The sequence below is a fragment of the Pogona vitticeps genome, chromosome 9 (genome assembly GCF_051106095.1).
Source record: "Pogona vitticeps strain Pit_001003342236 chromosome 9, PviZW2.1, whole genome shotgun sequence".
Taxonomy (NCBI): Eukaryota; Metazoa; Chordata; class Lepidosauria; order Squamata; family Agamidae; genus Pogona; species Pogona vitticeps.
In genome coordinates, this window is record NC_135791.1 from 15,274,828 (window position 1) to 15,296,858 (window position 22,031).

Genomic DNA, 22,031 nt, shown 5'->3' on the forward strand with positions numbered 1-22,031 from the left:
GCAGGGAAATCGCCCCAGAGGGAGACCACAACTGCAATACAAGGATATCTGCAAGCGGGATCTGAAGGCCTTAGGAATAGACCTCAACAGATGGGAAACCCTGACATCTGACCCTTCAGCCTGGAGACAGGCAGTGCATCACGGCCTCTCCCAATTTGAAGAGACCCTTGTCCAGCAGGCCAAGGCAAAGAGGAAGTCACAAAAGCAGCAAAACCAGGGAGCTGGACAGGGGACAGAATGGATTTGTCTTCAGTGTGGAAGAGATTGTCACTCTCAAATTGGCCTCTTCAGCCACACTAGACACTGTTCCGAGTCCTCCATACAGAGCACGTCACCATAGTCTTTCGAGACTGAAGGATGCCTAACTAAAACTAATAGGGATCTTTACTCATTCATGGAAAGATCACCTGTATCACCTGGAAACAGTGCTGCAGAGAGTGAAAGCAGCAGGGCTAACAGTGAAAGCTAGCAAATGCCAGCTGGGTAGCCCCGAAGTGAAATATTTAGGCTATATAGTAGGGGGAGGGACAAGCCAACATTGAAGCTATTAGCAACTGGCCTAAACCCACCACCAAGAAAAAGATCAGATCTTTTCTAGGGTTAGTCGGCCATTACAGACGTTTTATACCCAGATTTAGTGAAATAGCCACTCCTTTATCTGACCTAACACACAAGAAGAATGCAGAAAGTATCCAGTGGACCAGCAGCTGCGAGGAGGCATTCACAAAGCTGAAGTTGATGACCAACCCAGTCTTAAGAGCTCCGGATTTCCAGCGCGAGTTCACCATCTTTACCGATGCATCCAACATAGGGTTAGGAGCCGTGCTGAGCCAGAAGGACAACGACGGAGAACATCATCCCATGGTGTACCTGAGCAAAAAGCTACAGGCGGGTGAGAGACATCTTTCTACTATTGAAAAAGAATGTCTTGCAATTGTTTATTCTCTTCATAAACTCAGGACATATATATAGGGTAGACATTCAATTGTGTACTGATGATTACCCTTTATTATGGTTGAGAACTATAAAAGCAAACAACAGCAAATTGATGAGATGGGCCTTGATTCTTCAGAACTTTGATTTTGAGGTACAGTGGTGCCTCGCACAACGATTGCTTCATACAACGATGAATTCACACAGCGATGGGTTTTTTTGAGGAATTTCCCCCATCGTTTAACAATGTTCTCTATGGGGGAATTTCACTTAACGATGTCCCTTTTTGCTCATTTAAAAGTGTCTTAAAATGTTTGAAACCTGTTTTAAATGCTTGGATTCCATAGTGCACCTTGTGAAACATGTGCAAACTTAATTTGGTTTTGTTCTGAGTCTTCATTAATTTTTGGTGATTTTTTTATTTTCCCCATTTAAATCAATTGAATGGACAGTTCAATGCATTCCAATGAGAGAAAATTCAAAAAATCACCAAAAATTAAAGACGACTCAGAACAACACCAAATTAAGTCTGCATAGGGTTCAGGAGGTGGGCTAACGATTGCAAGCATTTAGAACCTGTTCCAAACACTGTAAGGCACTTTTACAGGAGCGAAAAAGGACTTTGCAAAGCCATTGAAATGTATTGAGTCGGCTTCAATACATTCCAATGGAGGAAACATTGTTTCACTCAACGATGTTTCCTATGGGTTTTTTCATTTAAAGACGGCAATCTGTTCCAATTGGAACGGATTAACCGGTTTTCAATTCATTCCTATGGGAAATGGTGTTTCACAGAACCATGTTTCACACAATGTTGATTTTTTTGGAACCAATTAACATCGTTGTGTGAGGCACCACTGTACGTGTAATTAAAGGGACTCACAATGGTGCTGCAGATGCCCTTTCAAGAAGACCTGACGACTGAAGAAGGGAAAAGGACCAGGAAATGAAATACAATAAAATGTATTAAAATGTAAATGGTTCAAGAATAAAAATGCAAAAAAGTGTATGAAATGAAAAATAGATTAAAATGAAAAGTTGTTGAAATGTAAGTATATAAATGTTGAATAAGTTTCTATGCAATGGAGAAGCTAAGGTTATTTAGATGTTTAAGAAAATTGTTTTAATAATTTATATGCATAAAATAATAAGATTAAAATGTAATTGTTTAAGTGATGTTTTGAAATAACATGCCTTTAAGCTCTGCTTTGTTCCTAGGGCTAACCACTGTAGGTTCACCCCAGGAAAAAACTTTTTAAGGAGGGAGGTATGTAGCGAGTACCCAAGTCAGCACCTGCCTGTCACCAGGGAACCTTGGCAGGAGAGCCAATGAGAAGGACGGAAGGACTTAATGTGTTTGTTAAATGGTGTGTCCTTGAATTAATTGATGTTTAAAAGAAAACATCTGGTGGCAGTGTGAGGAAGAGGAAGCAGCTTGTGTCTTTGTGAGGAACCAGAAGAAAAAAAGGAGAGGAAAAAAGTGTACCTTTTAAATTTAAGGCTTGTAAATTGGAGTAGAAGCCTAAATAACTAAACATGCCTTCCAAACGGGGGAAAAAAGGAAGCAGAAGTGCCTACTGAGGTGGCAGTTGGCTCAGATCAAGAGAGGGAAGGAACTGAGGACACACCATTTAACAAATGCATTAAGTTTATTTATCAGGGTGCAGTTAACCGTCAGTATCGAGATAGCCAGTTCACCTGACCCTCCACACTAAAAACTGGTGCTGTTGAATGCCAGGTCTGCATTTAACAAATTCCAGATGATTTACGATCTTATTCTGGAGGAGGATGCAGACTTGGCATGCATAACCGAAACTTGGATTGGTGGGGAGGGGGGTCCACACCTGGCCCTAGCCTGTCCTCCTGGTTATGCTGTCCAGCACCAGGACAGACTGGAGGGACGGGGGGGGGAGTTGCCATTGTATATAAGAACACTCTACAGGTTACTAGGTGTTCTGCGGTGGTGAAGCCGGGTTTGGAGGCCCTCCACATGTCGATAGGGGCCAGAGATGGTCTTGGGATTTTGCTGGGTTACTGTGCTCCCCGCAACCCAGCCACTTCCTTACCAGAGCTGGTGGACTTCGTCTCTGCGACACTGTTGGAATCCCCGAGACTTTTGGTGTTGGATGATTTTAACATGCATGCGAAGGTCCAGCTCCTGAGTTCTTGGAAACCATGACATCCTTAAACATGTCCCAACATGTTATGGCCCCACCCACGTGGGCGGTCATATGCTAGACCTGGTTTTCTCCACCAATTGGAGCAAGCGTGGTCTGATGGTGACTGACCTTGTGTCAGTTCTCTTGTCATGGATGGATCACCACCTGGCTGGCGCTCCTGTCGAGATTCTGATTGACAGCTCGTCTACCGCTGCCACTAGGGCTGTAGACACGATTGCACCTAAATGCCCTCTCCAACGCAGAGCTCGGCCTGCGCCCTAGTTTAACTAGGACCTCCGAGTGATGAAACGGATCAGGAGGAGACTTGAGCGTAGGTGGAGGAAGAACCCAACGGAACATAATTGGATAGCTGTCAGGGTCGCAACTAACCTTTACCTGGCTAAGTGTCATGAGTGCAGCTTGTCAGCTTCACACTGCAATAATACGCAGAGTTATCTTCTTCTGTAATAAGACACGTGTATTATACAAATATACAAATATACAAACTGGCAGAACTTTGGCGTAGCATGCAAACAATAGACAAACTGGCATAGAGGATAGTAGCAAGAGAAAGAAGGAGAAGATACATTAATGTTCATACTGTTCACTTTTATACAGTTACACAGCTTCTTCGGTCCAATCACAGGACGCATTACATCATCTTCTCTATGTGGGTGTCACCTCTTCTCCAGACATTGCATCATCTTCTCCTCTGTCACAGTGACTCAGCAGTCACACAGCTGTTCATTATGGCAGCTCATTAATGTTACATTTGATACATGTTCAGGCCTATAAAATTCCAATACCTTGACACAGCTGAAGACCTGGAACCAGAAGGGTTAACTGAGGCTGAGGAGAGTGCTGAGCAATGAGAAACACCTGAATTGCCTCCAGATTCTCCTTCCCCAGCAGACAAGCTTCGGGCCAGGCTTCGGGGAAGACTTATGGCAAAAAGGTCAGAGGATCGCTCGAAGGCTGTCCACAGAAACATCCGTTCAAATAGCCCTGAGTATTGACAGGATGAAAAGGTTTCCAGCAGCTCAGGGGGCTGTTTTGCTATAAAAACAGCTCCTAGTCAGCTAAGAATTCTGTGGAAGCAACAAGTCAAAACCTCTGGCTTGCATCCACGCTCCTACAACCTTGAACCATGTTCCTGATTCTGGACTCTGACCTTGGGCTACGTTGTGTATTTGACTCTGGACTCTGACCTTGGACTACGTTCTCTGAGTTTATTTGGTAATTGGATATCAGCTTTGCATTCTTGGTATTCCTGACCTTGGACTGGTTTATCCGACTTTGGCTGTTGGAACCCCCGGGAACGTGACACTAAGGTAAAGGCTGCTCGTCGTACATACTTCGCTAACCAGATAAGCGAAGCCTCAAATCAGCAGGCGGAGTTATTCCGTATAGTGTGCGACCTATCCGGAATTGGTCCGAGTGATGCGCCTCCCCCTAGTTTTTCACCGGACCAATTTGCAGCATTTTTTAAATCTAAAGTGGAGGCCATTCGTCAGGAGCTCTTTCCTTTTTTGAATACAGTGAGTTGAGCTGAGATGTCCAGCGCTCCGTCTTGCCTGGTGATTCTTGATCTCTTTCAACCTGTGACACCAGACACTGTGGACAAAGTGCTTGATCGCTGTCAGGCCACCTCCTCCTCCCTTGATCCTTGCCCGGCCTGGCTAATCAAAGCAGCCAGGCCGATAACAACGGAATAGGCCACAGCAATAATAAATGGGTCTTTCCTTGAGGGCAGGTTTCCTTCTGCCCTCAAGGAAACACTCATTAGGCCCATAAGAAAGAAACCTAGTTTGGCGGCGGACGAAATTGGCAATTATAGGCCCATTGCCAATGTTTCTTTCATGAGCAAAGTGGTTGAGAGGATGGTGGCTGATCAGCTCCAAGCTCACCTGGACGAAACAGATGCCCTGGATCCGTTTCAGTCAGGCTTCAGGCCACTACACGGTACAGAGACGGCATTGGTCGCCCTGTACGATGACCTGTTGAGGGAGGCTGACAGGGGTAAAACATCTATGTTGGTCCTCCTCGACATCTCAGTGGCCTTTGATACTGTTGAACACAGTATCCTCCTGGGGAAGCTCTCTGAGTTGGGTATTGGTGGCTTGGTGTTTGCCTGGCTCCATTCCTTCTTGGAGGACCGTCCCCAGAGAGTACAGTTTGGGGAGAGTGTTTCAGCCCTGTGGAGTCTCAATTGTGGGGCTCCACAGGGGTCGATTATCTCCCCAATGCTGTTTAACAACTAGATGAGACCGCTGGGAGGGGTCATCAGGGGGTGTGGAGCATCATGTCATCAATATGCTGATGACACCCAGCTCTGGGGACTGTACTGCAATGGATGCAGGAAAATGGGCTGAAGTTGAACCTGGACAAGACGGAGGTTCTGAGGGTGGGTGCCCCTGTGGTCGGCGGCTTGAGTGACTCTCTCTCATTTGGGGAGGTGACCTTGGCCGCTAAGACTGGGGTTCGCAGCTTGGGGATCCATCTGGACCCGGCACTCACCATGGAAACACAGGTGGCGACGGTAGTCCGTACCACCTTTTCCCACCTCTGGCGGATTGCCTGGCTGTGGCCCTATCTTGATACGGGGGCACTCACCACCTTGGTGCATGCGCTCGTAATCTCAAGATTAGACCACTGTAATGCACTCTACGTGGGGCTGCCTTTGAGGCTGATGTGGAAACTTCAGGTGGTGCAGAATGCGGCGGCCAGACTCCTTAGTGGAGTGAGAAAATGCCAACATATTTCTCCTACTCTGGCCGCATTGCATTGGCTGCCCATCCGTTTCTGCATCGACTTCAAAGTTTTAATGCTTACTTATAAGGCCCTAAACGATTTCGGACCTCGATATTCGGCGGAATGCCTACTCCCACCAAGCTCTACCCGGATCACCCGTGCAAGTCAGGAGGTGAGGCTGAGGGGGCTGACGTCCAGAGAGGCCCAGAAGGAAAAGACACGAAATCGGGCCTTCTCGGCGGTGGCTCCTTGCGTCTGAAACAAACTCCCTCCGGAGATTTGCGCGGCCCCTATGCTGGGTATCTTTAAAAGCCAAGTAAAAACATGGATGTTTATTCAAGCCTTCCCTCCAGTCAATACTTGATTCTCTCTTCTAAGTTCTTCTTTATTTTTACTCTATTTTCTTGGTTTCCACATTTTCATTTGTAGATTTATGTAACTATGTATTCTATAGGATTCCAGGATTCCATGAGAGGGATCCCAGCTGAGCTGGCTGGTGTTCCTGTCGAGGCTCTGGTGGAAGGCTGGTTTACAGCCGCCACCAGGGCTGTAGACACAATTGCTCCTAAATGCCCTCTCCAATGCAGAGTTCGGCCTATGTCCTGGTTCAGTCAGGAACTATGAGCGATGAAGCAAACTAGGAGAAGGCTAGAGTGCAAGTGGAGAAAGGGCCCGATGGATTATAGCTGGAAAGCTGTCAGGTTCACGACTAACCTTTATCTCGCTAAGATAAGGGTTGCTAAGCAAGTTCACCTCACTATTTATTTATTTATTTATTTATTTATTTATTTATTTATTTATTTATTTATTTATTTATTTATTTATTTATTTATTTATTTATTTAATATCCCGCCTATCTAATCAATTAAGACTACTCTAGGCGGCTTACAGCAGCATAAGCAACAACAATATGATTAAAAACAATTACATAAGGAGGACTTTCAGCAAGATGGGACAAACACTGGGAGAAGAAGGAAAAGGGAGGTCAGGAACTGACAAAGGGGAAGGCCTGCCGAAACATCAATGTTTTTAGTTGTTTTTTGAAAATGCCCAGCGAGGGAGCCACGCGAATGTCAGGAGGGAGGTTATTCCAGAGGCGAGGAGCCACTGCCGAGAAGGCCCGATTTCTTATCTTTTCTTTCCGGGCCTCCCTCGGCGTTAGGCTCCTCAGCCTCACCTCCTGGCTTGCACGGGTGACACGGGTAGATCTTGGTGGGAGTAGGCGTTCCACCAGGTATCGAGGCCCTAAACCGTTTAGGGCTTTATATGTAAGCATCAATGCAGCCAATGCAATGTGGCCAGAATGGGTGAAATATGTTGGTGTTTTTTCACACCACTAAGAAGTCTGGCCGCCGCATTCTGCATCACCTATAGTTTCCGCAGCAGCCTCAAAGGAAGCCCCATGTAGAGTGCATTGCAGTGGTCTAATCTTGAGATTACGAGCACATGCACCAAGGTGGTGAGTGCCCCCACCTCAAGATAGGGCTATCCGCCTAAGATGGTAAAAGGCGGTTCGGACCACCGAGGCCACCTGGGATTCCATGGTGAGCGCCAGGTCCAGATGGATCCCCAAGCTGCGGACCCCATCCTTGGCGGGCAGAGTCACGCCCCAAAAGAGAGGGAGTTTCCCAAACCCCCGACAGTGGGGGCGCCCACCCTCAGTACCTCCGTCTTGTCCGGGTTCAGCCTCAGCCTGTTTTCCTGCATCCATTGCAGTACGGTCCCCAGGCAGCGCTGAAGGGACAGAACGGCATCTCCTGCGGTAGGTGGAAAGGAGATGTACAGCTGAGTATCATCAGCGTACTGATGACACCGGGCCCCACATCCCCGGATGACCCCACCCAGTGGCCTCATATCGGCCACCACCCTCTCGACCACCTTGCTTAGGAAAGAAACATTGGCGACGGGCCTATAATTCCCAATCTCGTCCGCCGCCAAACTTGGTTTCTTCCTAATGGGCCTAATGAGTGTCTCCTTGAGGGCCAATGGAAATTGGCCCTCCAGGAAAGACCCATTTATTATTACAGTGGCCCATTCCGTTGTTATAGGCCTGGCTGCTTTGATTGTCAGCAAACACGGGTTCGAAAACATGTGTAAGCCTGGACAGAGAGCAATCAGGATTTTGCACATGCTAAAATAGGCTGAGTGAGTCCAACTCAGCTAGCCATGATACAACACTCCTTCTCACAGGTCTGCCCACATAAGAACACCCTTGTACTCTCAGATATTATTATGGAAAGGTCAAGTGGGCTTTGTAGTCCTTAGACTCAACTTGCACCACTGACAGGACTCTAAGTAAGCTAGGCCGAGGCAGTACTCTCAGATGACCCTATGACAAGTGTACTGTTCAGAAAACCAATTGAGTTTATAATCTTTATTTTATTAAAGAATAAGCATGTTTCTAGGTATCAAAGCCAAATTAAACCAAAGCAAATAAACTAGCATTGTGCTGCTTAGTTACAAAGATGTAGTGAGGCAAAGAAAACATGAAAAATAGAAAAGTGTTCAAAAACCTTACAAAAACACAAAAAGCCATTAAAAAGAATAAAAACAGTTCCAGTCCAGGAAATCATCAGTAAAAACAAAATAATCCAAGTAGGTTATAAAAAGGCTATAGTCCTCAGTGATCCTGTAGAACAAGAATCCTGTACTAAAAAGAAAAATTCAGTAAAAGTCCCATTATCCTTAGAAAAGAAAAATCCAGTAAATGTACCATAGTCCTTACAAAATTACAAGAGCATAGTCCACATGAAGTATCCCAAGAAAAGAAGTCCATAAAGAATATTCCATAGGTAACAGTCCATAGAAAATAGTCCATGCATAGTCCCTAGGAAAAAGCCCATAAATCCATAGGTAATCCAGTATAGTAAAGGTTAGTCCCATGTGACACGAATGAATGAAGAGTCGGTCTTGAAAGACAATGTCCATAGGCAAAAAGTTCCTTTTTCAAGAGTAACTGGCAAGGGCTTATCGCACCTTCCCACGATGTCATCCAATCAGAGTTCGTTACTAGGCAAACAGTCCTGTCGCATCACATGTCTTCTTTCCCATACACAGCAGATGTTATTTGGGTTTTCTGTGGTTTATCAAAGAGTCACAACAATTCCCATCTAATCACACCGAGTGCTTTTTCTCAGGCTATCAGAATAACATTCTCTCTGCTCGCCTAGAAAACAACTTGTCAGCATAGCAAAGATACTTTATACAAAGAAACAAGATGGAACCTCTCTGGCTCATTTCTTAATTACAAAAGCCATATGCTTTAAAAGATTTTAACTCAAAAACCCATCTCATCACATTGATTAGCCAGGCCAGGCAAGGGTCAAGGGAGGAGGTGGTGGCCCAACAGCGATCAAGCGCCCTGGCCACAGTGTCAGGCGTGACTGGCTGAAAAGAATCAAAAGTTACCGGGCAAGACGGCGCGCTGGACGTCTCACTCCGACTCACTGTGTTCAAAAAAGGAGTCAGGTCCCGGCGGATGGCCTCCACTTTAGATTTTAAAAATGCTGCAAATTGGTCCGGTGAAAAACTAGGGGGAGGCCCATCACCCAGACCAATTCCGTATAGGTCGCGCACTATACGGAATAATTCCACCTGCTGGTTGGACGCTTCGCTTATCCGGTTAGCGAAGTATGCTCGACTGGCAGCCTTTACCTTAGCCAGGTAAAGGTTAGTGGCGACCTTAACAGCTATCCAATTGTAATCCGTCGGGTCCTTTCTCCATTTGCGCTCTAGCCGTCTCCTAATCCGCTTCAGCACCTGAAGGTCCTGGTTAAACCAGGGCGCCGGGCGAGCTCTGCGCTGGAGAGGGCGTTTAGGTGCAATCATGTCTACAGCCCTAGCCGCAGTGGCGAACCAGCTGACAGTCAGAGCCTCGACAGGAGCGCCGGCCAGGTCAGCCGAGACACCTCTCATGGCATCCTGGAATCCATTTGGATCCAGTAGCCTTCGAGGGTGGACCATAACAATAGGTCCCTGCTCCCTGTGAGGGGGGAGGGCCATGTTGAGGTTACATTTTATTAGGTGGTGATCCGACCATGATAGAGGGACCGACTCAAGGTCAGTCACCATCGGACCACTCTCACTACAACTGGAGTTAAAAACCAGGTCGAGTGTATGGCCGCCCACATGGGTGGGGCCGTTGACATGTTGGGACATGTTCAAGAAGGCCATTTCTCCAAGAACTCAAGAGCTGGTCCGGAAGTCTCTGCCTCCGCATGCACGTTGAAATCCCCCAAAACCAACAGCTTCAGGGAGACCAATAGTGCCGCGGAGACAAAGTCCACCAGCTCCGGTAGGGAAGTGGCTGGGTCGCGGGAAGCACGGTAGCCCAGCAAGATCCCAATACTGTCCCTGGCCCCAATCGACACGTGGAGAGCCTCCAGACCTGGCTTTACCACCAAGGAGCGCCTTGTAACCTTGAGGGTGGATTTATAAACAATGGCAACTCCCCCCCGTCCTTCCAGTCTACCCTGGTGTTGGATGGCATGTCCGACCCTTCGTGACCCCATGGACCAGAGCACTCCAGGCCCTCCTATCTTCCACTGCTTCCCGGAGTTGGGTCAAATTCATGTTGATCACTTCGATGACAATGTCCAGCTACGTATCTCACCCTCTGTCATCCCCTTCTCCTCTTGCCTTCACACTTTCCTAACATCAAGGTCTTTTCCAAGGAGTCTTCTCCTCTCATGAGATGGCCAAAGTATTGGAGCCTCAGCTTCAGGATCTGTCCTTCCAGTGAGCACTCAGGGTTGATTTCCTTTAGAATTGATCGGTTTGTTCTCCTTGCAGCCCACGGGACTCTCAAGATCCTCCTCCAGCACCACAATTCAAAAGCATCAATTCTTCAGCAGGCAGCTTTCTTTATGGTCCAGCTCCAACTTCCATACATCACTACAGGAAAAACCATAGCTTTGACTATTCGGACTTTTGTTGGCAAGGTGATGTCTCTGCTTTTTAAGATGCTGTCAAGGTTTGTCATTGCTTTCTTCCCAAGAAGCAGGCGTCTTTTAATTTTGGGGCTGCTGTCTCCTTCTGCAGTGATCATGGAGCCAAAGAAAGTAAAATTTGTCACTGCCGCCATATCTTCCCTTTCTATTTGCCAGAAGGTGATGGGACCAGTGGCCATGATCTTAGTTTTTTTGATGTTGAGCTTCAGACCATTTTTTGCACTCTCCTCTTTCACCCTCATTACAAGGTTCCTTAATTCCTCCTCACTTTTTGCCATAAGAGTGGTATCATCTGCATATCAGAGGTTGTTGATATTTCTTCCGGCAATCTTAATTCCAGCTTGGGATTCCTCCAGTCCAGCCTTCCGCATGATGTATTCTGCATATAAGTTAAATAAGCAGGGAGACAATATACAGCCTTGTCGTACTCCTTTCCCAATTGTGAACCAACCAGTTGTTCCACATCCAGTTCTAACTGTTGCTTCCTGTCCCACGTATAGGTTTCTCAGGAGATAGATAAGGTGGTCAGGTACTCCCATTTCTTTACAGACTTGCCCTAGTTTGCTGTGGCCCACACAGTCAAAGGCTTGTGCATAGTCAATGAAGCAGAAGTAGATGTTTTTCTGGAACTCTCTGGCTTTCTCCATAATCCAGCGCATGTTAGCAATTTGGTCTCTAGTTCCTCTATCCCTTCGGAATCCAGCTTGTACTTCTGGGAGTTCTCGGTCCACATACTGCTGAAGCCTACCTTGGAGGATTTTGAGCATAACCTTGCTAGCGTGTGAAATGAGTGCAATTGTACGGTAGTTGGAGCATTCTTTGGCACTGCCCTTCTTTGGGATTGGGATGTAAACTGATCTTTTCCAGTCCTCTGGCCACTATTGAGTTTTCCAAACTTGCTGGCATATTGAACGTAGCACCTTAACAGTGTCATCTTTTAAGATTTTAAATAGTTCGTCTGGAATGCCATCACCTCCACTGGCCTTGTTGTTAGCCATGCTTTCTAAGGCCCACTTGACTTCACTCTCCAGGATGTCTGGCTCAAGATCAGCAACCACATTATCTCGGTTGTCTGGGATATCTAAACCTGTCTGGTATAATTCCTCTGGGTATTCTTGCCACTTCTTCTTGATGTCTTCTGCTTCTGTTAGGTCCCTCCCATTTTTGTCCTTTATCATGTCCATCTTGGATTATCATGTCCATCTTTGATTACATACAAAGCCCTACATGGTTTAGCACCTCGATACTTGGCAGAACGCGTCCTCCCACCTAGATCTACTCGTATCACTCGTTCTAGCCAAGAGGAGCAACTGAGGAGCCTAATGCCAAGGGAGGTCCAGAAAGAAAAAACAAGAAACCGTGCCTTCTCGGCAGTGGCTCCCCATCTATGCAACAATCTCCCCTCCGAGATCCGCTTGGCCCCTTCGCTGGGCCGCTTCAAAAGCCAACCTAAGACCTGGCTATTCAGACAGGCCTTCCCTCCAGACACCATATAATATATTCTGATTTCCATCTTGAGTGATTGTTAATCTCTGTAAATGATGATATAACTTTTATATGTTAATTGTTTTATATTCTTTGTTGTGAGCCGCCCAGAGTAGACTGTGTCTAGATGGGTGGCATATAAGTCCAATAAATAAAATAAAATAAAATAAAATACTATTAAAGGAAGGAAGGAAAGAAGGAAGAAGCTGATGGTGGACTGATGTGAGGAAGGGACAGAGGAAGGATAAATAAAGGGCAATGGATGCAAGAATTTATCTGAGGATGCTGTGAGGTGTAAACAGTGTGATAGAGCAGCCTCCCCAAAACAGGACAGGGGCTCTAGGTTAATTAGGAAAATTGGGGCAACACAATTCTAGCAACAGCATAGTCTAAGACAGTGGTCCCCAACCTTTTTGTGTCCATGGACTGGTTTAGCAGGGGAGGCCTCCATGAGTGCATGGGAGGGGCCATGTGTGCATCCATATGTGCATGGGAGGGGTCATGCATGCTTGGGAGGTCCAAGGGAGGGGCCGTACATGCATCTGCACATGCAGGGGGGCAGGAGATTTAAGGCCATGGACTGGGACCAGTCTGCAGGCCGGGGGTTGGGGACCCCTGGTTTAAGATACTAGTTTCCACCCAGTCTTTCTTCATTCAATATACAGTGGTGCCTTGACTTACAAAATTAATCCGTATTGAACTGGTGCCTGCAACTCAAAACTTTCGTAAGTTGAAACAAAATTTCCCATAGGAATGCACTGAAAACCGTTCCGGCTGTTTTTGGTTCTTATGTAGAGGCACCGTTCTTAAGTCGAAGCATTAGTTCCCATAGGAACTAAGGCAAAGCTGGTTAATCCGTACTCTATCACTAGGGGGAGAATTTTTCTTCTTCTGACCTAAGATGAACTTAGGTTAAAAAAAAAGGGGGCAAGAAAGGAGGGAGGGGGGAGGGAACAGCTTTTAACCCAAGCACCTTTTAAACAAAAGCAAGCACCTTTTAGGTTAAAAAAAGGTCAGGAAAGGAGGGAGGGGGTGGAGGGAAGGAACAATGAGGAAATGAGGAAAAGAGGAAAGAAAGAAAGAAAGAAAGAAAGAAAGAAAGAAAGAAAGAAAGAAAGAAAGAAAGAAAGAAAGAAAGAAAGAAAGAAAGAAAGAAAGAAAGAAAGAAAGAACGAACGAACGAACGAACGAACGAACGAACGAACGAACGAAAGAACGAAAGAAAGAAAGAAAGAAAGAAAGAAAGAAAGGTCATCACTGGGGCACACAGACCCCTCAGACAAAGGTTTGTGCTGTTAAGCACAAAAAGAGAGGAGAGAGAGAAAAAAAAACAATGGGGGGAGCCTTGAGTCTACAGTAAACTTCATTTTAAAGCCTGGCTGCATCAACAAGCATCACAGTCCCTCACATAATATTTTCTGATTTTAAAAGAGACAGACATTGGAGCCATATTTTAACACACACATTTTAAAACAAAAGAGAGGTCACAGTACACAAACACTAAGAGCCACAAAAATAAATAAAATTTACATTTTATTACAACCTACTTTTCACATTTTAAATCCACACTGCAAGACCCATAAGAGCACAGAAACATAACCCCCACCTAGGCCTACCCCCCACCAAGCTGCAGAAAACCTTGTACAGTACAGTAAATACAGTGTACTCACCCAGAACAGGCAGTGTCTCTGTTTAAAAAAAAAGTCAAAAATCCAACATTAAAAAAAAGTCCATAGAGTACAGTACCAGGCAATACAAGGCAGTCTGAAGATCCATTCTCTAATCCATGGGTTGGGGAACCGGAGTAAATTACCCCAAATGGGGTAAAAGTGAAAATCCTGGGGGTAATGAGCAGGCTGGTACCCCTCTCCCACCCACCCACCCCCCACCCTCTGCAGCCAAGCTCAAATTGTAAACTACCTTGTCCCTTCGTTGCAGCAGTGGACTTCTAAAAGCTCCGTTTGTTCAGAGATTGGGGAGATAAGCTTCCCTAATAGTTTACAGGTGGGGATTAGCCCGGGCAATCAGCCAGTCCAGGGCTTCTGAATGACTGCTTCCTCCAGATGTGAATGCGAGCAAGCAGAAGGCGGGAAAGGAGGGAAGAAAGAAAGAAGGGTGCGAGAGACCAAGGACTTCATCAGGCTTATTTAAATGTAATTGGAGAAAATGGAGGGAGGGAGGAAATGGAGTGTGTGGGTCTCTGTGTGAGAGAGAGACAGACAGACAGACTGACTAACTCAAAACTGAAAATGAACAACCAATCAAGCAAAAGAGAAACTGAATTAAGGCAGGGAGAGGGTGGCTTTTTAAGGTGCTGTCTGTGTTTATCATTGCTTTGCTTCCAAGAAGCAGGCATCTTTGAATTTTGTGGCTGTTGTTACCCTCTGCAGTGATCATGCAGCTCAAGAAAGTAAAATCTGTCACTGCCTCCATATCTTCCCCTTCTGTTTGCCAGGAGGTGATGGGACCAGTGGCCAGGATCTTGCTTTTTTTTTTTATGTTGAGCTTCAGAGCGTTTTTTGCATTCTCCTCTTTCACCCTCATTAAGAGCTTCTTTAAGTCCTCACTTTCTGCCATGCTTTTGCATAGTCAATAAAGTAGAAGTAGATGTTTTTCTGGAACTCTCTGGCTTTCTCTATAATCCAGCGCATGTTAGCCATTTTGTCTCTAGTTCCTCTGCCCCTTTGAAATCCAGCTTGTATTTCTGGGAGTTCTCAGTCCCCATACTGCTGAAGCCTACCTTGAAGGATTTTGAGCATAACTTTTGCTAGCGTGGGAAATGAGTGCAATTGTATGGTAGTTGGAGCATTCTTTGGCACTGCCCTTCTTTGGGAGTGGGATGTAGACTTATCTTTTCCAGTCCTCTGGCCACTGCTGAGTTTTCCAAACTTGCTGGCATATTGAGTGTAGCACCTTAACAGCATCATCTTTTAAGATTTTAAATAGTTTGACTGGAATCCCATCACCTCCACTGGCCTTGTTGTTAGACAAGCTTTCTACTTCATACTGATTATATAGCCTGCTAGTTCGGTACATAGCCTGGCAGCCAGGATTACAACTTTTCCAATCACTGTCTTTTTTACCTTTTAGATGACATCAGTTAGAAAAAGAATATATCAAGAGGAATTCCTGGATTATGGGTTTACCCAAATTGATGACAGAGGAATAATGAAACCACAGTGTGTTGTTTGTTTGAAAGTTCTGACTGCAGAATCTTTCAAAAAGAGTCAATTGAAGAAACACTTGGATAATTTGCACCCACATCTGGCTTCAAAACCGCGGGAATATTTTGTAAATTTGGAAATGTCTGTCAAAAGACAAAGATTGGACAGCAACGTGAGAGGTACATTCAATCAACGTTCAGCATCCAAGGCTAGCTTTGAAGTGTCCTGGTTGATTGCCTGGAACAAAAAACCTTATACTATTGGTGAGGATTTGATTAAACCAGCAGCTTTGAAAATGGCAGAGATTATGTGTGATAAGAATGAAGCCAACAAACTAAATTCTGTGCCCTTGTCTGCAAGAGTTGTTAAAGAAAGAGTTTCTATTTTAGCAGAAAATGTGAGGCAACAAGTTATTTGCTCAATAAAAGAGAGTAAATACTTTGCTATTCAACTTGATGAGACTACGGATGTTAGTAGTAATTCACAGCTGATGGTATATGTCCGCTACAAAGGTTTACATTTAATTGAAGAAGAATTGTTGTTTTGTTCTCCTCTTGACTTGAGATCTCGTGGAATTGATATCTTCAATAAAGTTAATGAATACTTTAATGACGTCAATTTAAAGTGGGAAGACTGTGTTGCTGTGTCTGTTGATGGAGCACCAGCTATGTTGGGTCGTGTTAATGGTTTTTCAGCTTTGGTGAGAGAGAGAAATCCAAAAGTTGAAGTAAACCACTGTATTATCCATCGCCAGGCACTGCTTGTGAAACATTTGGAACCTGCACTGGAAACAGTCATGATGTTGTCAAGATTGTCAATGTTGTCAAAGGACATGCATTAAACACGCGATTATTTCGTGAATTATGTAAAGCTGGTGATGCTGAATATACAGACCTACTTTATCATACAGAAGCGAGGTGGCTCTCACATGGGAATGTTCTGTACCGAGTGTGGACTCTCAAAGCTGAACTTGAAAATTTTATGGTTAATCAAAAGCATGTTCTCGCAGAGAAGTTTACGAACTCCTTGTGGGTTGCACATCTTGCATATTTAGCTGATATGTTTGAGCATGTTAATGTATTGAACAAAGAATTGCAAGGAAAAAACATAAATATAATTTCAGCCAGAGAAAAGATTTCTGCATTTGGATCAAAACTTTTATATTGGAGACGGAAAGCTGAACAGAAAAAGATAGCTACCTTTTCAAAGTTAGCTTTGTTCTTGGAAGATTGTGAAGATATTACTTATGAAGACATCAGGGATACAGTTGTAAGGCATCTTACCAAACTCAAAGAGCGGTTCTCTGATTACTTTCCAGATCTTGATTCACAAGCTGTCAGTTGGATTGTAGACCCCTTTAAATGTGAAATTGCTGTTGTACCAGAAGAGCCTCAAGGGTTGGCAGAGTCACTTCTTGAGCTTCGATGCAATAACGAAGCATGTATTGCATTTGAAAACAAAGCAGACCTGTCAAATGTTTGGATGTCAGCAGCTGCAAAGGCATTCAGAATTGCACATGAGGAGGCAGTCAAAAAGTTGCTGCCTTTTGCAACAACCTACCTTTGTGAACAAGGATTTTCCATTCTTACAAACATAAAAACAAAGCAGAGAAATCGATTGGACCCTGAAGACTGTATTCATATTGCTCTGACGTCAAAATGCCCCAGTATTGATGCTCTCGTATCCAAGATGAAGCAACATCATTTCTCCAAAATCTGAAGTTTTCAAGTAAATTGACAGTAATTTTGAATAGATTCAATAAAATTTTGAATTCAAATACTGTATCATTTCCTTCCTTTCAAATCAAGGGGGTAATGTCAGCTTATATAAACATTTTGGGGGGTAAAAGGTAAAAAAGTTCCCTGACCCCTGCTCTAACTACTGGGACGAGCAAGGTAGCAGACAAGCAGTCTCTTCACTGGCCAATGGTTAACTGAAAGTCCAAATTTCATGCTTTCCCCGCCTCCTCCGCGTATTTTTTTCCGTCCGTAACTTGAATCTCCAGCCGCAAGTCGAAGCAATGTTTTGTGGTTGCAGCTTTGTCATAACTCAATAATTTCCTAAGTAGGGATGTTCGTAAGTCGAGGCACCACTGTACCTAAATGGCAGTCCTATGATCTCTGAACAAGGAAAAGGATTCAGGCTGAACCCCACAGATTTGTTGAACTATCTTTGCTATCAATAGCCTTAGTTTTTATAGTCAGTGATGAGGAATGCTGAGAAATATAGTTCAACACATCTGATAGGTCACATTTTCCCAACCCCTGCTATACGTGATATGAACAGTAGCTAAAAAGGTGTTAAGTCTAGTTTGAAGATAGGCAATGACATATCCATAAGGCCTTACTGGGATAAAAAAGCATACTAGTGGCTCTTACACTGCTTATATGCCAAATGAGCAAACATTCCCTAGTTGCTGCAATCCATTTACTTACTTGCCAGGGTTCTAAAATCTCCCTGCTGTTGTTATGTTGCCACAGAAACCTTGCTGTGATGCTTCTGGTGCACTTGCTCCTGGTGCTTTGCACTTCAGATTGAAGTAAATGAAGCGCACCTGCCTCTTCCATGATATTGCCTGTCCTTTCTCATTATGCAGTCTGAGATCAGCTGTGAACACAGGTTAGAATTGCAGCAGATACATTTATGACCTCACAATTTCAAGCCCTGTTGTAAAGGTGTGTGCAAGAGAAATGTTTGAGGAAGCAAAGCTTTAAAAACCATAAAACTGGAACTGTTTAGCCTAACATGATCACCCAGTTCTTCTATGGTAAGTTGAGTTTTGAAGATGGTGGGCAGAGGCGTAGTTAAATTTGTGAAAAGGATTAGTTTTGACTAGGTTAACAGCTGGTTGGCTGCATAGCAAGCTGAGTAGCTGAAGGTATAACGAGCTCACACAGCTGTATCTTTCATGTCCCTTTCCACTATAATAATAATAATAATAATAATAATAATAATAATAATAATAATAATAATAATAATAATAATAATAATAATAATAATAATAATAATAATAATAATAATAATAATAATAATAATAATAATAATAATAATAATAATAATAATAATATATGGTCAGTGAGCCCCTTTCCTGAAGCGGAAGCTGAGGCAGGAGGGAAATGTGCTTGGGGGACATTTTACTGGGTGAGATCTTTTCTGATAGGCTGACCTTTGCACTCCCTGACCACATGGTCTGAGGGGGCAGGGTTTTGGCTTTAAATTAGTGCCAGCAGAAGCGCGCGCCTAATGGCGCATGAAATTTTCTAGTTCTATTTTGAGTCTAATCTGCTAAATAGGAAAGCCAAATAGCATTGTATACACCTGGGGGGGCAGGAATGTTTTAGGAGTAAAACACTTTTTTCCCGCACTATTAGGGAGCAGGGCGGGTAGGTGGGGCTCATCAGCCATGGAAGGCAGCCCATCTAGGAGAAGGAAAACTCTGATTTCAAACTTCCACTGCCTTGCGGCTATATCCACTCATGGAAAAGGCTTCAGGAGATAACCTTGAGGCAAAATCCGGAGCCGGAGTCCTGTAGGCAGTTCATGTCATTCTGGCAACTCCTGTGATGTCGCTGGAACCAGTTGTATTGGCTCCTGCCTTTCCATTGGACTATTTCAGTGATGTGGAGAGGGCGGATTTGCTGCTTGGGTAAAAGCCTATCCTCCATATTATTTTACCCAGGCTTCGTGCTCTGGAGAGGACACTCCAGCTTTGCATACAGTGTCGAAATAACACAGGAAGTAGCAGTTACTGGTTATAAGTCTTTGCTCGTTTGGCGTAGATCATGACTCTAGGGACTACCTCTGACTGTGGGAGAAGTCACTGCACCTCACTAGGTAGGGTGAAAGCCAACAAGCAGATAAAGAACCCTGCACCATGCAACAATCAGAAGAAAACTTCTGCTCTAAAGCTGGGCACCTGGAATGTACGGACAATGACCCCTGGCTTTGCTGACAACCTGCAGAAAATAGACAATGTGCGCAAGACAGCTGTCATCGACATCGAACTGAGTAGACTGCAGCTGAACATTGTTGCCCTGCAAGAGATGAGATTGCCAGACATGGGATCTGTCAAAGAAAAAAACTTCTCATTCTTCTGGCAGGGAAAACCATTAAATGAGACCAGGGAATATGGTGCTGGCTTTGCAGTCAGAAATACTCTGCTGAGATCCATTGTTCCACCTACTGTGGTGAGTGAAAGAATCCTGTCTCTGCAGCTCCACTCATCAACGGGACCGGTCACCCTCATCAGTGCATATGCACCAACACTGTCGTCCACAACAGAAGTCAAAAACAAATTCTAGACGATCTGGCAGCTACTATCAAAAAAGTCCCTGAGAGAGAGCCGCTGTTCATTGTCGGAGACTTTAATGCTAGAGTTGGTGGTGATCACAATTCTTGACCCACCTGTCTAGGCCGTTTTGGCATTGGGAAGATGAATGAAAATGGCCAACGCTTGCTGGAGTTTTGCTGTTATTATGGTCTTTGTGTCAGCAACACGTTCTTTAATACAAAGCCTCTACACAGAGTTTCCTGGCGACATCCAAGATCGAAGCATTGGCATCAGCTCGATTTGATCCTTCCTAGCATTACGATCACACGCAGTTACCAGAGTGCTGATTGTGATACTGATCACTCCCTGGTGTGTAGTAGAGTAAAACTGCAAACAAAGAGATTGTATCACACAAAAAAGGAAGGAAGACCACGTATTGACATTGACAAGACTTGCAGTCAAAGAAAAGTGGAGGAATTTGCCCAAGCGCTTCAGGAAAGCCTTCCAGGGGCGACTGATGCAAATGCATCTGAACGATGGGAACATTTCAAGAATGTTGTTTATAACACTGCCTTGTCCACATTTGGGAAGAAGACCAAAAAGACGGCCGACTGGTTCGAAGCCCATTCGGAGGAACTGATGCCAGCCATCGAGAATAAGAGGAGAGCTCTAGCAGCATACAAAGCCTGTCCCAGTGAGTACAACTTGCAGGCTCATCGAGCTGCTCGTAGCCAAGTCCAACAGACTGCCAGGAGATGTTCCAACAATTATTGGCTTCAGCTCTGCTCTCAGATACAGATAGCAGCGGACACAGGTAACATCAAGGGAACATATGATGGTATCAAGCAGGCTTTAGGTCCAATACAGAAGAAAACTGCTCCCTTGAAGTTAACTACAGGCGTGATCATCTAGGACTGAGCACAGCAGATGGAATGCTGGGTGCAGCACTACTCTGAGCTATATTCTAGAGAGAATGTAGTAACCGAAGAGGCATTAAATAACATTGAGTGCCTGCCTGTCTTGGAATTTTAGCAGAAATAAAAGCGGCCTTGGATTCCCTTGCCTCTAGCAAGGCACCTGGGAAGGATAACATCCCCGTCGAAGTGTTGAAGTGCTGTAAAGAGATCATCACCACCGAGCTGTATGAAGTCTCTTGTCTTTGCTGGAGGGAAGGTGGAGTACCACAGGACATGAAGGATGCAAACATTGTCACATTGTATAAGAACAAAGGTGACAGGGGCGACTGCAATAACTACCATGGTATCTCTCTTCTCCACGTTGTAGGGAAGCTGCTGGCCCGTGTTGTGCTGAAGAGACTCCAGGTGCTTGCAGACAGAGTCTATCCAGAATCACAGTGTGGATTTTGAGCTAATAGATCCACCACTAACATGGTATTCTCCCTCAGACAGTTGCAGGAGAAATGCAGGGAACAACAGCAGCCACTCTTTGTGGCCTTCATAGATCTCACAAAGGCCTTTGATTTGGTTAGCAGGGATGGCCTTTTTAAAATACTTTCCAAGATTGGATGCCCACCTCGACTCCTTAACATCATCAGATCCTTTCATGAGGGAATGAAGGGCACTGTAGTTTTTGATGGCTCAACATCAGATCCCTTTGACATCCAAAGCGGAGTAAAACAAGGCTGTGTCCTCGTACCGACCCTATTTGGGATCTTTTTTGCTGTCATGCTGAAGCAGGCCTTTGGAACTGCAACAGAAGGCGTCTATCTCCAGACTAGATCAGATGGAAAGCTCTTTAACCTCTCTAGATTGAGAGCAAAGACCAAAGTCCAACTGAAATGCATGTGGGACTTCCTCTTCGCAGATGATGCAGCCATTGTTGCCCACTCTGCTGAAGACCTCCAACAACTTATGAATCGTTTCAGCAAGGCCTGCCAAGACTTTGGACTAACAATCAGCCTGAAGAAAACACAAGTCATGGGCCAGGGTGTGGACTCACCTCCCTCTATTACTATCTCCACGCAAGAATTGGAGGTTGTTCATGACTTTGTGTACCTTTGCTCAATGATCTCCGACACTCTCTCCCTAGATGTCGAGCTGGATAGATGCATTGGGAAAGCAGCTACCATGTTCTCTAGACTCACAAAGAGAGTATGGCTCAATAAGAAGCTGGCGGCATAAACCAAAATCCAGTTCTATAGAGCCTGTGTCCTGAGCACACTCCTGTACTGCAGCAAGTCCCGGACCCTTTGTGCACGGCAGGAGAGGAAGCTGAACACCTTCCATATGCGTTGTCTCCGATGGATTTTTGGTATCACCTGGCAGGACAAAGTTCCAAACAGAGTAGTCCTAGAACGAGC

General features: G+C 44.9%; 1 long non-coding RNA gene across 1 annotated transcript in view; it reads left to right on the forward strand.

Moving 5' to 3' along the window:
- LOC144584304 (uncharacterized) overlaps positions 1–13,506 on the forward strand; it is a 182,182-nt gene extending 168,676 nt beyond the window's left edge. The window contains exon 2 of the long non-coding RNA XR_013538467.1: positions 13,339–13,506. This is a non-coding gene — a long non-coding RNA (uncharacterized LOC144584304). The remainder of the gene's footprint in view (positions 1–13,338) is intronic.
- Positions 13,507–22,031: the final 8,525 nt, after the last annotated feature.